The sequence below is a fragment of the Sabethes cyaneus genome, chromosome 1 (assembly GCF_943734655.1).
Source record: "Sabethes cyaneus chromosome 1, idSabCyanKW18_F2, whole genome shotgun sequence".
Classification (NCBI taxonomy): domain Eukaryota; kingdom Metazoa; phylum Arthropoda; class Insecta; order Diptera; family Culicidae; genus Sabethes; species Sabethes cyaneus.
In genome coordinates this window covers 85611404-85627440 of record NC_071353.1, presented here as the reverse complement: position 1 = coordinate 85627440, position 16037 = coordinate 85611404, and positions in this window count along the sequence as shown.

Genomic DNA, 16037 nt, shown 5'->3' with positions numbered 1-16037 from the left:
TGGTGTGAAATACATTAATCTATTTATCTTGAACTAAAATTGCTTCGATTTTATCGCTTGGAGTTGAATATGGGTAATTCCACGCGAGTCGCAAGTGTCCGAGTCACCTGTAACACGGTGTTACACGAAAAAATACTTCTCAAATGACCTAGTGTACGTTGTTAGTCACACCTAGTACATCATAAAAACATAGTTGAAATCTTCCAACCACCCCCAAAATTTCAAGTTATTGCAAAAAAACGTTTTGCATTTCTACTATATAAATATATAGTATAAAGGTGTAGAAATCACTTGGAAAACCGGAAATGGAAAGAAGGTCCTGCGGGCCGAATGTTATATACCATTCGACTCAGTTTCGAAAACTGAGCATTTTCTGTGTGTGTGTGTGTGTGTGTGTGTGTGTGTGTGTGTGTGTGTGTGTGTGTGTGTGTGTGTGTGTGTGTGTGTGTGTGTGTGTGTGTGTGTGTGTGTGTGTGTGTGTGTGTGTGTGTGTGTGTGTGTGTGTGTGTGTGTGTGTGTGTGTGTGTGTGTGTGTGTGTGTGTGTGTGTGTGTGTGTGTGTGTGTGTGTGTGTGTGTGTGTGTGTGTGTGTGTGTGTGTGTGTGTGTGTGTGTGTGTGTGTGTGTGTGTGTGTGTGTGTGTGTGTGTGTGTGTGTGTGTGTGTGTGTGTGTGTGTGTGTGTGTGTGTGTGTGTGTGTGTGTGTGTGTGTGTGTGTGTGTGTGTGTGTGTGTGTGTGTGTGTGTGTGTGTGTGTGTGTGTGTGTGTGTGTGTGTGTGTGTGTGTGTGTGTGTGTGTGTGTGTGTGTGTGTGTGTGTGTGTGTGTGTGTGTGTGTGTGTGTGTGTGTGTGTGTGTGTGTGTGTGTGTGTGTGTCAGTGTGTGAGTGTGTGTGTGTGTGTGTGTGTGTGTGTGTGTGTGTGTGTGTGTGTGTGTCAGTGTGTGAGTGTGTGTGTGTGTCTGTGTGTGTGTTTTTTTTAAGTGAGGAAACGCTCTATGGCTCGCACACTAATGATGGTAATCATCATGTGGCACGGTGTGGGACTCTAACCCACTAAAAACCTCACTGCTCCTGGCTCAAAATCCCCCCGGGACCGCTACAAGGCGACTACTTCGGGGAGAGGCTGTGCTTATGCACTGCTCCAATAACGACGCACCTGCTACCCATCGAGACGTGAACCGATTTGGGAGAGCCTGCCATCATAACGTGTACTGATTGGGAAGTGCTCTTCACCATAACTCGCACTCCGTCACAGCCACCCTCGCAGGATTTCTCATTAATGATGGATGCTTTCACCCATCGAGACGTGTACCGATTGGAAATTGCCTACGTTCATAACGTGCACCTCGTCACGGCCACCCTCGTGGTGCTTTACTCCCTTCCAGACGTGTACTGTGTGTGTGTGTGTGTGTGTGTGTGTGTGTGTGTGTGTGTGTGTGTGTGTGTGTGTGTGTGTGTGTGTGTGTGTGTGTGTGTGTGTGTGTGTGTGTGTGTGTGTGTGTGTGTGTGTGTGTGTAACGCTTTCAATCTCACTCACTTTTCTCGGAGATTGCTGGACCGATTTTAATGTTCTTAGTGTCAAATGAAAGGTCTAAGTGTCCCATAGGTCGCTATTGAATGTCATACTGATCGGACTTTTAGTTCAAAAGTTATGTATAACAATACGAAAAATATGGGAGCATATTATTACAAGAAATTTTGCAAAAGACAATAACCTTCTGTCTCTGCAGCGAAGATAGAAAAATCTTAGTTATTGTATATGAACTTGCAAAAACAGTTTTTCTATTTTTGCTCTTTTTGTAATTGTTGTTTGACTTTCATGTAAGGGTAAACGGGGTAACAACGCCCGGCGGGGTAAAACCGCCCACCATAGTTTTACAGTGCCTTGCTCAAATTGGTGTTAAATGTTGATGACAGTCTTATTACTGAATGCGTACGCAATATTTTACAATACCTTGTACAGCAATATCGTACAAACTATCGGAGAAATAAATAAAAATAGATTTTTCGTTATAATCGTTTCGTTTTTTATAACTTTGTTCCCGCAGAACTTAGGGTTTATTTTATTCAAAACGTTAAAACTTTCAGTAAATCCAACCCACATTGCTTCTCTGATCCTGTCTTCATCCGACAGTACCTAAATTAGGTAACTGTTCATGCAGTTTTGTTGAAATAAATAGTGAAATGTGTAAATCGGTCATTTGGGGGTAAAACCGCCCACAACGAACGGCGCAAGACCGTCGTGTTTAATGCTAGTGCGATAAGGAGATGTTTAAAATAATTGCATAGTTTGGACCAAAGAATCTCAGATTTACATAAAACAATATAAATGTGCTTAGTTTATAGCTGGTAGACTGTTTGGAAATCTAAATCGCCAATTTTCCCTGCGGGCGCTATGGACATTTTCTTGCTTTCTCGCATATAGCTTTTTTTAATAATTCCTCCCTCTTGGAACAAATAACATGGAATAAACATATTTTTTATGAAAATATAGCAAATTATCTCAGCAATGGAAAAGTAATATGTATCTGCTTTATCAATCAGAACAATTTGAAATGTCAAAAGATGACCTACCGGATCAATTGCAGGAACTTTAATACCCATATTGTTATATTTTATCTTAGATCCTCTCTAGTCCTTAAAGATAGACTCCAGGATGCCTAACCCGATCCATCTTGTTGTCTAAGGAAACTACACGGTATCAATTTCAAGACTGTTGGTACCTATATTACTGATATTCTTCAAATACGAGTGGTTGCCGGACACTCTTTCGAACTTGCGAATCTCGGGGAACCATGTATTGTTTGATAGCAAACTGATTCAATTTGTTTAAATTAGATAAATTCATGAATCCAATGCCACCAGTTTCATTCAAATCGGTTGAATATTATTAAAGTTATACGCTATGGCGGTTTTACCCCGTTAGTGGGCGTGTTTCACCCCGCATGGAAAAAATACTCTATTTTTTGGACGTGTTTCCAAATCGCAATAAAAAATAGAAAATCATTACAGATATTTATGTTTTTATTTTTTACATGTAGGTAATAGATCAATTGTTCATTTAAAGCAGATAAATTAGAAATTGAGCTACAACTTTTTTTTATACAGGTGGTTTTGCTTAGGCGGGCGGTCTTGCCCCGCTTACCCTTACTACAAAATTGTACAAATAGTCAAAATACACAACTTTGCTGAAAATAGTATACCTGTATATTTGCTTGTTTAGAAACTGTAGAACTTTGATTATAAAGAATACCCTGATTTTGACTCCGAATTCCTCGACTACCAGCTGACGGATACATTTTAAACGTTTTACATTTGCTGATAGTTTTGCTGCATACATTTTCCCAATAATTTAAATTATTAATGCATTGATTAATTATGACATTTTGCTCATAATAAGTTTGTTGAAGAATATACGTTAGTTAAACAACGATTTGTAACTTTATAACAATATGGCGTTGAAAAACCTACACGTGTTGTATAAAATACAACAGCGTGAGTAACCGAAGGTTAATAAAAAAAATTGATGAAAATAATTCAAGAAAACTCTATTGATGTGATTCAAATAGAATGTCATTACAGGAAACTATGCATAGTTCAAAAACCTATAAACTAGACCTTTACTAGACAATGTATACCGCCATCCGGGGTGAGATTGTGCCACGGGGGTGAGATTGGGCCAAAAACCAAAAATGTTTATTTGTGAAAATTTATTATATCTATAGAAACTGGTGACCTAAATTCAAAATGATCATGAGCATAACATATTTATTCATAACTTAGAATGGAACACAGATAATATTAGCAAAGTATTTTGCCTAAACAGGGTTCAAAGTTCGCGATCAAAAATACTCGGAAAAAACGCTTGTAAAAAATATTCCGTATAAACCAACCCAAACAAGAAATCGCATCGATTTGCTATTTTGAAGATATATAAACTAATCATTTACAATGTATTGAAAGGTTATTATGCGTTGGATAAGTTTTGATTACGAAAATGATATTTTTCGAAGCTTTGTACTTTTCGAGCTTCACGGGGGTGAGATTGTGCCAAGCCATAATGATTGATCCAATTTGTGGATTTCACATACACAACAAAAATACGTTAGTATACACCAGAACACTTACATTCTTTACTATTGAGCACAATATTTTGACAGATTAGATTGCCACATCCATTTTGGAGTAAACGGCGTCATAGGTCTGCTAAATAATTTAAACTAATTTTTACTTTTTCTCTGGAAATTTCAGATGCTTTGAATAAACACTCAAATATAAGACGAGTATATTATACCGTGTATAAACTGCTAGTTTTAAGAGGGGGGAGGGGGGTGGGATTGGTCACATGTTCCGCGGCCGCGGGTTCTCGAACGAAGTAATGGTTACTTTTGTTAAATGACCAAATAGGTATGCCACCTTAGGATTCACGCCCTCCATATATCTCCCCCTTGTTAACCCTAGAAATGCTACTGGCTATATAAAGGCTGTTCATTGACTACGAACTCATTTTTAGTTATTTCAGAGCTCCCCGAGTTATTTTCGTTCACAGTTTTTGTATGATGCGTAGTTTTTGGGCGACCCCCTGCCTCTAACAGTCCACTTAGCTCATGGACGGCCCCATATGAACTACTTTATACTAACATTTATGTGTATTGTTTATAAACATGCTAATGTTCACTGTTTAGGCATTTACCTCGACTTTATGTTTTTACAACACAAGTTCATGCACTTCCAGTAAAATTAGGTTTCATTGTAACTAAACCATCTCTACGGTAGTTGTTAATTGAACAATTTAGTATATATTGACAGGTTTGAAATCAATTTAGTTTCTAAATTGTGTGTATACTGAGCTAAAGAACCAAAACATATGCTTTTTCGGCACATTCTCGCCCCGGATGACGGTATGGTAAAGAATAAGATTTCCTCTTACAACTTACTTTTATTTGCACTTACTCAGATTAATAACAACTTACTTATCCTTACTCAGCAATTTCATGAAAAAAGGATCTATCATAATTTAAAAGTGTTCCTATTTTGTTTAAATTTTGTATACTGACTCAATTTTCAAAAATTTTATGTAAACCAACGCACTACGTAACGATAACCAATAGATGAATTATGTTCCGAAGACGTGTCGATTTCTATCGCAAATAGCAAGTAAGACCGTATAACAAAGGTTCCTTTCACCACTACGTGGATTAATCGGGTTTTTACAACTCGTATAACTTTCGATCTATTTCTGGCTCGATTTGGAACAGCGCGAAGGTTGTTTTAAATCTTGCAGGTACGGGGGAGTGACATTCGATAGGAAAAAACAACAATAAAAGTTGTCAATTTTGTGAAGCTATCGCCATTTCTTCAGCAGATTGATGGTGTGAAATACATTAATCTATTTATCTTGAACTAAAATTGCTTCGATTTTATCGCTTGGAGTTGAATATGGGTAATTCCACGCGAGTCGCAAGTGTCCGAGTCACCTGTAACACGGTGTTACACGAAAAAATACTTCTCAAATGACCTAGTGTACGTTGTTAGTCACACCTAGTACATCATAAAAACATAGTTGAAATCTTCCTACCACCCCCAAAATTTCAAGTTATTGCAAAAAAACGTTTTGCATTTCTACTATATAAATATCTATACCTATAAAGAAGGATTTCTGTCTGTCTGTCTGTCTGTCTGTCTGTCTGTCTGTCTGTCTGTCCGTATGTTCCTTATAGAATCGAAAACTACTGAACCAATCGGCATGAAAATATGCATGTAGAGGGTTTTTGGGGCGAGAAAAGGTTTTAGTGATGGTTAGAAACCCCTCCCCCCACTAAGAGGGGGGGGGCTCCCATACAAATGAAACACAAATTTCTGCATAACTCGACAACTAATCAAGCAAATAGAACAAAATTTGGCATGTGGGTGTTTTCGGTGACAAGAATTTATTCTATGGTAAATTGAGACCCCTCCTCTCTTTATAAGGGGAATTATAACTCCTCTCCTCTTTAAAAGGGGGGGCTTCCATACAAATTTCCTCATACCTCGAGAACTAATCAAGCAAATGGAACGAAATTTGGCATGTGAAGGTTTTCGAGGGCAAGAATATTTTCTATAGTAAATTAGGACCCCTCCCCACTTTAAGAGGGGGGGCTCCTGTACCAAAGAAACACAATTTTCCTCATAACTCGAGAAGTAATTAAGCAAATGGAACCAAATTTGGCATGTGGTTGTTTTTGGAGACAAAAATTATTTCTATGATGAATTGGGACCCCTCCCCGTTTTAGGAGGGGGGGATCCTATACACATTAAATACAAATTTCCTCATAACTGAAGAACTAATCAAGCAAATGGAACAAAATTTGGCATGTGAAAGTTTTCGAGGGCAAGAATATTTTCTATGGTGAATAAGGACCCCTTCCCACTTTAAGAGGGGGGGCTCCTATACAAACGAAATACAAATTTCCTCATAACTCGAGAACTAATCGAGCAAATGGAACAAAATTTGGCCAGTGGGTGTTTTTGGAGACAAAATTTTTTTCTATGATGAATTGGGACCCCTCCCCACTTTAGGAAGGGGGGCTCCTATACAAATGAAATGCAAATTTCCTCATAACTCGAGATTTAATCAAGCAAATGGAACCAAATTTGGCATGTGAAAGTTTTCTAGGGCATGAATATTTTCTATGGTGAATTAGAACCCCTCCCCACTTTAAGAGGGGGGGCTCCTATACAAACGAAATACAAATTTCCTCATAACTCGAGAACTAATCAAGCAAATGGAACCAAATTTGACACGTGGGTGTTTTTGGAGACAAAAATTTTTTCTATGATGAACTGGGACCCCTCCTCACTTTAGGAGGGGGGGCTCCTATACAAATGAAATACAAATTTCCTCATAACTCGAAAGCTAATCAAGCAAATGAAACCAAATTTGGCATGTGAAAGTTTTCGAGGGCAATAATATTTTCTATGGTGAATTAGGACCTCTCCCAACTTTAAGAGGGGGGGGGGGGCTCCTATACAAACGAAATACAAATTGCCTCATAACTCGAGAACTAATCAAGCAAATGGAACCAAATTTGGCCAGTGGGTGTTTTTGGAGACAAAAATTTTTTCTATGATGAATTGGGACCCCTTCCCACTTTAGGAGGGGGGGCTCCCATACAAATGAAATTCAAATTTCCTCATAACTCGAGAACTAATCAAGCAAATAGGACCAAACTTGGCATGTGGAGGTTTCTGGAGGCAAAAATATTTTCTATGGTGAATTAGCACCCCTCCCAACTTTAAGAGGGGGTGCTTCTACACAAATGAAATACAAATTTCCTCATAATTCGAGAACTAATCAAGCAAATGGAACCATATTTGGCATGTGGGTGTTTTTGGAGGCAACCATTTTTTCTATGATGAATTAGGACCCCTTACCTTTTTAAGATGGGGGGCTCTCATACAAACGAAATACAAATTTCCTCATAACTCTAGAACTAATCAAGCAAATGGAACCAAATTTATCATGTGGGTGTTTTTGGGGGCAAGAATATTTTCTATGGTATATTTTCAATGGATTTCTACACTTTAAGAGGGAGGGGGGGCTCCTATACAAATGAAAAACAAATTTCCTCATAACTCGAGAACTAATCAAGCAAATGAAACCAAATTTGACATGTAAGTGGTTTTGGACGCAAGATTTTTTTCTATGGTGAATTGAGACCCTTCTCTTCTTTAGAAAGCGAGTTATGGCCCATCTCCCCTTTAAGAGGGTAAGCTTCCATACAAATGAAATGCAAATTTCCTCTTATCTCGAGAACTAATCAATCAAATGGAACCAAATTGGGCATGTGGGAGTTTTAGATGGCAGAAATTTTTTCTATGGTGAATTACGACCCCTTCCCCTTTTAAGAGGGGAGCTCCCATACAAATGAAATTCAAATTTCCTTATAACTTGAGAACTAATCAAGCAAATGGAACCAAATTTGGCATGTGGGAGATTTTGGAGTCTTGAATTTATTTTACGATAGTTAGAGACCTCTCACCCCTGTGGTAGGGGGATATGGACTCTCATACAAATAAAACAGAAATTTTTGCGAAACTCAAAAACTAATCGAACTCGAGAAATTCGAGGCTCTTCCATAAAACATTAGTCAATACAAGACCACAAAAACTATCTATAGTAACACTAGATCATTCAGGACGAGACGGTCGCAAGTGTTGCCGGTGACCCGCCGTCGGAAGCGCCGCCCACTGGGGGGCTTGCAAAACTCGAGATTGTGACAAAGATCATCCGAGATTCATGATTTATGTACAACACAGGTTAATTTGTGGCAATACGAAGTTTGTCGGGTCAGCTAGTATAGTATAAAGGTATAGAAATCACTTGGAAAACCGGAAATGGAAAGAAGGTCCTGCGGGCCGAATGTTATATACCATTCGACTCAGTTTCGAAAACTGAGCATTTTCTGTGTGTGTGTGTGTGTGTGTGTGTGTGTGTGTGTGTGTGTGTGTGTGTGTGTGTGTGTGTGTGTGTGTGTGTGTGTGTGTGTGTGTGTGTGTGTGTGTGTGTGTGTGTGTGTGTGTGTGTGTGTGTGTGTGTGTGTGTGTGTGTGTGTGTGTGTGTGTGTGTGTGTGTGTGTGTGTGTGTGTGTTTTTTTTTTAACGAGTAGGGAAATCTGCTATCAGACACCTGAGAAGACAACTCAGGGAGTGGGGTTTGGTATCCCGACCCCCCTAATGGGGCGTGAGGATCCAGACCCACTAAAACCCTACTCGAGTCTCCAGCCTCAATCCCCCCTGGAACCACCTTATCGGTATTACTTCAGGGAGGGGCTATTGTGCTTAACGCACACTCTTAGATAACTACTGGACTATGGTAGTTAGGCTGTTTATTCGCCGTTGATCGGCTTTCCAGCGGTTTTGTAGCTCAAGTACGATCTGGGTAGCAGCCGCATTGACCGCACCCCAGACGTCCGAGCTAGAACACATCCTTTGGACTAAGTTATCCGGAGTAGTGTCCTGTCCGCTAACTGCCATCATGTTGCTTCTCACGCCCGCGAAACGAGGGCATATGAAGAAAGCATGTTCTGCAGTTTCCTCGACGTCCACGCATTCCGGACACTCGGGGGACTCCGCATGCCCAAACTTGTGCAGATACTGTCTAAAACAACCATGCCCTGACAGAATCTGTGTCAGGTGGAAGTTGACTTCGCCATGGCGCCTGTTGACCCATCCGAATAGTTCCGGGATAAGTCGATGTGTCCACCGGCCTTTTGTGGAATCAGACCATGCCCGCTGCCATGTGATCATCGAGGCCGATCTTGTGGAACTCCGTATGCCTCTAGTTCCACGTTGGTTGAAGCACTCTACGTCCTCGCTGATGATGATACCAATAGGCATCATACCCGCTAAGACGCAGATTGCGTCATGTGAAACTGTGTGATACGCACTCGCCACTCTTAAGCACATGAGACGATAGGTGCTTTCCAGCTTGGCTAGATAGCTTTTGGTACCTAACGCCGATGACCACACCGGCCCGCCATACCTGAGTATGGACTGGAGCACGTTGGCTAAAAGCCTTCGCTTGCTGCCATATACCGCAGAGCTATTAGACATCATACGAGACAATGCCGAAATAGCTGTGGAAGCCTTCTTGCAGGCATAGTCGACGTGGCTCCCGAACTTGAGCTTGTCGTTGACCATGACTCCAAGGAGTTTTAAGAACCGCGTTGACGAAATAGTGCAGTCCCCGACGCTGATATTTGCTTGCTGCACCGACTTGCGGTTGTTCACCACAATAACCTCCGTTTTATGATGCGCTAGGTCCAGTTTCCTGGATCGCATCCAATCTTCAACAATGCTTATAGAGTGGGCAGCCGTCAACTCAACCTCTCTGATAGATTCGCCGTAGACTTCCAAGGTGATATCGTCCGCAAAGCCGACAATCACCACCCCTACCGGGAGCTTTAGCTTCAACACCTCGTCATACATGACGTTCCACAACACCGGGCCCAGTATGGAACCTTGCGGAACCCCTGAGGTGATTGGAACGCATTTCTGACCCTCCTCCGTGTTGTAGCATAGCACACGATTCTGGAAATAATTTTCCAGAATTCTGTACAGCGACACCGGCACTTGGACGCTCCGAAGCGAGCTGGCTATCGAGTCCCAGCTAGCACTATTAAACGCATTTCTCACGTCGAGCGTGACAACTGCGCAATAACGAATACCTGTCCTCTTGGGCTGGATTGCCACCTCAGCTGTCTTAGTGACAGACAAGATGGCATCCACCGTAGATTTGCCTTTTCGGAAGCCGAATTGGTTCCTTGACAGACCGTTTGTACCCTCAGTGTACTGTACGAGTCTGTTAAGGATAACCCTCTCCAGCACCTTGCCGGCAGTATCGAGTAGACAGATCGGCCTATATGACGAGGGGACACCCGGAGGTTTTCCCGGCTTCGGCAATAGGACCAGGTTCTGTCGCTTCCATCTGTCCGGGAAGTGGCCAGCTTCCAGGCATCTATTCATTACTGCCCCGAATAATTCGGGAGCCTCCAGAATAGCCGCTTTAATGGCCATATTCGGGATTCCGTCTGGCCCCGGTGCCTTGCTCACCTTTAGGGATTTAGCGATATCGATGAGTTCCTCGTTCGTAACCGTCACTTCCTCCCCGACTTCCAAACCGCCGTCGCCCACGTTACTTTGGATGTTCGGCTGGGAGGCCGACCATCCTACGCTATGGTCTGAGATACTGGAACGTCGGCCTGGGGCCAGGGCCTTGGCTCGTGGCGCGGAAAGAGGCCCTCGATGATTCGCTCCAGCATCTCTGGTGATTGTTCAGCGGGCGCTATCACGCCCTTGGTCTTTGCCATTACGACCCTGTAGGCATCACCCCACGGGTTCGCATTGGCACTAGCACACAACCTTTCAAAGCAGTCTCGTTTACTAGCTTTTATCCCACTCTTAAGCGCTGCGCGTGCAGCAACAAGTGCTACTCGACATTCAACCCTGCCTTCGTCCGAACGAGCTCTTTGCATAATTCTCCTCGCACGAAAGCAGGCTCCGCGGAGTTCCGCAATTTCATCTGTCCACCAGTAAGCCGATGACCTGCCATACCTAGGTCGACCTTTCCTAGGCATGGTAGCGTCACACGATCGCGACAGTACCTCAACCAAATGATCAGCGTTCGGATCGGGCATACCGCGATCACCGCACTCTCTCCGGATCGCTTCCACAAATACTTCGGGATCGAAGTATGATGTCTTCCATCCACGGGTGGTTGGAGTGTTGGCTCTACTCGCCACCTGCCGCCTCGTTGTCTGACCGACACCATAGCGGACCGCCTGATGGTCACTGTGAGTGTAGCCATTGTCTACCCTCCAGTCTCCTATCAGACCAGGACTGCCAAATGTCACGTCGATGATAGACTCCGCACCGTTCCTACTGAAGGTACTTGTGGTGCCGACGTTGGCCAAATCTACGTTGAGCTTGGCCAGAGCCTCAAGCAGAATCCGACCCCTATGGTTCGTGCGACGACTTCCCCACTCTACCGCCCAAGCGTTAAGGTCTCCCGCCACAACCACCGGCCTTAGACCAGTCAGCACAACTGATACTCGGTCTACCATCCGCGTAAACTGCTCGATAGACTATCTCGGCGGAGCATAACAGCTGCAGTAGAACACTCCACCCACTTTGGCAACCGCAAATCCCTCGTCTGCGGTTGACACAACCTCTTGAACCGGAAACCTGCTTGTCGTCCATATAGCCGCCGTCCCGGACCCATCCGACACCCAGTTGCCGTTTCCGGCAGGGACGCGATATGGGTCCGAGATGATGGCAATGTCCGTTGCCGACTCGGAAACTGCTTGGTGTAACAGCTGCTGAGCCGTGCTGCAGTGGTTCAGGTTGAGTTGTGTCACTTGCACTATGATCGTGGCTTGGTCGCCGGCACACCAGCCGGGCACCTTGGACCTCCCGTTACGTGCTTTGCGTCCCTTTTACCGGTACAGATCAAGCACTGGGGAGGCTCCGCGCAGTCCCTTGCTTTATGGCCAGCACTGCCACATCTCCTGCACAATTGGCTCCTATCTGGCCCTTTGCAGTTCCAGGCCTTATGCCCGTGCTCGAAGCATCGGAAGCAAGCCTCCGATTGCTTCAGCACGCTTAGTGGGCATACCGACCACCCCACTTTTAGCCTAGCAGCTTTCAGGGCTTCATTTCCGTCCGCCAGCGGAAGTCGTATGGTGGCTACCTGGGTCCCGACAGGACCCTTACGCAGGCGAACCGCCTCGGTTGCCACCACCACTTCACTTTGCTCTTTGAGGGCCTGTACGACCTCACACACATCGGTGATCTCATCCAGGTTTTTAAGCTGGACAGTCATTTCTGGTGTGAGAGCACGTACCTGCACTCCCTCCCCGAGCACTCCTTCCGCTATCGACTTGTATGCGGAACTCTTCTTGGTGGCGTCCTTCTTCAACTCAAGGATCATTTCGCCCGTGCGTGAGCGGCGGATGCTCCGCACGTCCGCGCCCAGGTCCTTGAGTAGGGCATCTCCTCTCATGACCTTCAGAACCTCCGAGTATTTCGACCCGTCGGTTTTCAAGATAAGAGCGTCGCCCTTCTTCGCTCGCTTCCCTGTCGGTTTAGGTGAAGCTTTCTTTTTGGTGGAGCTTCTTCTTTTCTTCCGCTTGGCCGTGACCTCGATCCACGGGCCACCCGTCTTGGTGTTTCCCGCTGCTTGGTCGGTTGGCTCCACCAACTCGCTGGCCTGAGGGCTTTTACCGATCAGGCGTTTTTTTGGTCCACCAGGGGTGCCATCCCCCGGGGACTGTCTCAGACGCTTAGCAGATGCCTTATCGCTGTTGGTAGCGCTCTCCGTGGCTTCCAGGGCCACGTTGCGACACGCCGTCAACGAGCAGGCATCCGTTTGTACCGACTTCGACGCCTTCACGGTCTTCACCTCTCCTACATGCGCCACGAGGTCGTTGTGCACTTTGGTCGCAGCACACAAGGTTCTCCGAAGCATGAGCAAGCTCTGCTTCAGGTCCTTGGAGAAATTGCCGCGACCTGACGTGAACTCGATGATTAAATCGAGCTGCTGTGACGCGGCTACCACTTTGGGTAGTTCCTCTCTATTCTTTCCCATCGCCTTGATTAGCGATGGGCCGTTCATCGCTGTGTCTGGCGTGGCAGGCGTACCGCTGCCCTTGCCACCCACACTAGCACTTCGGGTTGCATCCTTCTCCAGCCTTGGTGGAGAACGCTGGATGCCTCCCCTCGCGAACGGGTTTTCCACCGTATCCGCACTTGCTGTAAATTTGTTTAGAAGACTCATTCTGATTCTAAAGGGTCCCCCTTCAAGCCGCTATCCAAACCCATTTGAAGTAGTCGCTTTAATGATCCCATGGCGATCTATGGAACAAGGAGAACCATGCGAGGGTTGGGGCAGCGCCTTATGGGCAACTGCACCTCAGAGCCAGATCGGCGTAAATCAGGAAAAAGCATCTGAACCTACTTCCGCCCGGTGGTCGCCGGTCGATAGATTTGGAACGTACTTGAAGGCCTGCCAGGTTTTACGGGACGGAGACACATGCACCGTTTGCCACCTCGCCGTTTCAAGTCGCTATCACGTGACTTTACTAGGGGAGCTCGTCGCAAATGCCAGCCCTAAGTCGTGTTGTATATCGTGTCCGAATCATGTCCAATAACATAGCCGCCAGTTTACCGAAGTTGAAACCTTACTGGCATCGGCCCCAATGGGTCCCAACGGACCGTTCAGACACCTGGTAGACCAGAAGTTTAAGATCTAGGTGTCCCTCTCTCCCTGTCTGTTTACAACCACGGGTCCAACCAGAGGGGAGTTTCTGGTTTTTCCCGGGACTTGGTTGTATTACCAGCTGGCACCACGAGGAGGTAGGGATAAGAGTTGCTATAACTGAAAGTGGTCAGGTTACACTGTTATAGCCATTCACCAGCCTGTGTGTGTGTGTGTGTGTGTGTGTGTGTGTGTGTGTGTGTGTGTGTGTGTGTGTGTGTGTGTGTGTGTGTGTGTGTGTGTGTGTGTGTGTGTGTGTGTGTGTGTGTGTGTGTGTGTGTGTGTGTGTGTGTGTGTGTGTGTGTGTGTGTGTGTGTGTGTGTGTGTGTGTGTGTGTGTGTGTGTGTGTGTGTGTGTGTGTGTGTGTGTGTGTGTGTGTATGTGTGTGTGTGTGTGGTCTAGGTCTAGGTGTCCCATAGGTCGCTATTGAATGTCATACTTATCGGACTTTTAGTTCAAAAGTTATGTATAACAATACGAAAAATATGGGACTTCATAGGTACCAGGTTTCTAATTCCCGTCGTAATAAGTAAAGCCATTTTAATTTTCATCATTTGTTGGATGGATTTAATGAATACTCCAAAAGTTGTGCTGATTTGACTAAAACACACTTACCTTCCGATCTGTGAACTTTGAAATCACTGAAAGCATATCATTGAAATTACGCAACTAACTTTAGTTCTAAAATTCGTCGTACCGTTTTAAAATCCGTCTATCAAAATTTTTCTTCGTCCAAACTAAAAATCACAACAATGTTTACGTAGCTGACGCACATGTATTTGTGTAGGATGGCATGACAAATGTTATTCTGCAAAATTTCTGCAGGTCAGGCAAGTTTTGCTGGCTGTAGAATAACGACAATGCCTTGCGTAAGTTATTTACATTTATGAATGACGGAAATTAAAACGATTACTCGACGTTGTCTTCTTCGTCGCACGAAAAAACGTTGGAAATTTGGCTGGTAGGACTTCTTTAATGATAAAAAGCATTTAAATAGATCTCAGCTCACTTTGGTTGATTGCGTAACTAACTAAAATATTAGGGAATAACTAGTTTTTCATTGTGTGTCTTAAAAATGCTGATATTTTTATAATTTGTGTTGGATAGGACGGGAATAGGCAATTACGACGATGTAGCAACATACCCTAACTTAAATGACGCTTACAAGTATTTACGCACCCAAGGAAAGACAATATAATTATTCTACGCAATACGTTATGAATTTTACTAGCAAATAAGAATTTTGAGGAATACGGAACGGATATTTAAGAAAATAGTCAAGTTAATTATAGATGTTCCGGAGACATTGAATAATGATTATTGTTGCAGTAGAAAGGCTAGGTTACGCCGCTAGGTGGATTAATTCGGGTTTTTATGATGTACTAGGTGTGACTAACAACGTACACTAGGTCACTTGTAAAGTATATTAAAAAATTTTTTTTTGTCACACCGTGTATTGTGCATTTACTTGATCGATGGATTCCGAGGGGAGTTCAGGTACTGTTTCAAACGTTCCAAAGGTAAAAAAATGACTATATTGGCAACACTGTTCGTAATATTAAATCGCCATAACTGGCAACACAGGCTCATTGCGTTTCTGTCGCAACCTTGATCGGGACTTCGTGTTAATCATACAAAAGCATTAAACAAATTGTTTTCGAATACGAACGTTATTGCTTTGTTATTGCTTGTTTGGATAATGAAGGATAAACTACGATATTCACTATGAAATTTCGGCAAACCGGCGTTGAAAATACAGATTCATTTCATGCTGAATTTCATTCCGTTTCTTCTGATAGAACGGTAATTGCTAGGTTTATTTACTTTACTCGATTGGTTTCAATAATGAAACAGCGATGATGACACAATTTGACATTTTATCTGTCAAAAGCTAAAAACGACCCTTTTACGACCGTTCAGAAACACGACTGTTTCAACCGTCGTGTCCAGTAAGGAAATGCGCGCACAATAATGCACAGATAAAGCAATTTATTTTGCCTTTACCACTGACTTTCGGATGACAAGAACGATCTGACACGACCGTACTGTTAGATTGCTATATTGCTACTATCCGCTATGGCGCTATAGAGCTTTCTGACAGCTCAAACACCCACACTAGCGAACACGAAATACGCGTGTATATACATGATGTTTACCTCATTTTGGGGAACAGCTGATGCTGGAGGAACAAACCGAAAAATAGCGATTACTAGTTGTGTTTCTCCGTTTGCCACACTGCAGAGCAC